This window comes from Chiloscyllium plagiosum, chromosome 40 (genome assembly GCF_004010195.1).
Source record: "Chiloscyllium plagiosum isolate BGI_BamShark_2017 chromosome 40, ASM401019v2, whole genome shotgun sequence".
Taxonomy (NCBI): domain Eukaryota; kingdom Metazoa; phylum Chordata; class Chondrichthyes; order Orectolobiformes; family Hemiscylliidae; genus Chiloscyllium; species Chiloscyllium plagiosum.
This window is the reverse complement of record NC_057749.1, coordinates 26067648-26069284: the sequence shown is the minus strand read 5'-3', so window position 1 is coordinate 26069284 and position 1637 is coordinate 26067648.

Here is a 1637-nt window from a genome sequence, read left to right as displayed (position 1 = left end):
TACAAATATCTCAGCAAGAGGCCCAGCAATCACTTCTCCAGCTTCCCACAGAGTTCTTGGTACACCTGATTAGGTCCTAGGGATTTATCCACCTTTAACCGTTTCAAAACATCCAGCACTTCCTCCTCTGTAATCTGGACATTTTGCAAGATGTCACCATCTATTTCCCTACAGTCTATATCTTCTATATCCTTTTCCACAGTAAATACTGATGCAAAATATTCATTTAGTATCTCCCCCATTTTCTGCGGCTCCACACAAAGGCCGCCTTGCAGATCTTTGAGGGCCCTATTCTCTCTTTAGTTACCCTTTTGTCCTTAATATATTTGTAAAAACCTTTTGGATTCTCCTTAACTCTGTTTGCCAAAGCTACCTCATGTCCCCGTTTTGCCCTCCTGATTTCCCTCTTAAGTATACTCCTACTGCCTTTATACTCTTCTAAGGATTCACTCGATCTATCCTGTCTATACCTAACATATGCTTCCTTCTTTTTCTGAACCAAACCTCAATGTCTTTAGTCATCCAGCATTCCCTATCCCTACCAGCCTTCCCTTTCACCCTGACAGGAATATACTTTCTCTGGATTCTTGTTATCTCATTTCTGAAGGCTTCCCATTTTCCAGCCGTCCCTTTACCTGCGAACATCAGTCTCCAATCAGCTTTCAAAACTTCTTGCCTAGTACCGTCAAAATTGGCCTTTCTCCAATTTAGAACTTCAACTTTTAGATCTGGTCTATGCTTTTCCATCGCTATTTTGAAATGAATAGAATTATGGTCACTGGCCCCAAAGTGCACCACTGACACCTCAGTCATCTTCCCAAGAGTAGGTCAAGTTTTGCACCTTCTCTAGTAGGTAAATCCACATACTGAATCAGAAAATTGTCTTGTACACACTTAACAAATTCCTCTCCATCTAAACCTTTAACATTATGGCAGTCCCAGTCGATGTTTGGAAAGTTAAAATCCCCGAGCATAACTATCATTTATTCTTACAGATAGCTGAGATCTCCTTGCAAGTTTGTTTCTCAATTTCCCTCTGACTGTTCGGGGGTCTATAATCCAATCCCAATAAGGTGATCATCCCTTTCTTATTTCTCAGTTCCACCCAAATAACTTCCCTGGATGTATTTCCGGGAATATCCTCCCTCAGCACAGCTGTAATGCTATCCCCTGTCAAAACTTGCATTGAAATAAATGCAGTTAAATTTATTAGTCCTGCCTTGTCCCTGCCTGCCCTGACTGTTTAACTCACTTCTGTTCTCAGCTGTACCCGTCTCAGATCGATCTCTTTCCTCACTATCTCACTGGGTTCCCCCCCCCACCTTACTATTTTATATCCTCCCAAGCAGTTCTAGCAAATTTCCCTGCCAATATATTAGTCCCCTTCCAATTGAGGTGCAATCTGTCCTTCTTGTACAGGTCACTTCTGTCCCAAAAGAGATTCCAATGATCCAAACAAGTGAAATCTTCTCCCATACACCAGCTCCTCAGCCACGTATTCATCTGCTCTATCCTCCTATTCCTGCCCTCACTAGCTCGTAGAATCTCCCTTCAGAGTCTCAACCTTTTCCCTTCCTATGTCGTTGGTTCCAATGTGGACAATGACCTCTTGCTGGCCCCTCCCTCCTGTGAGAACA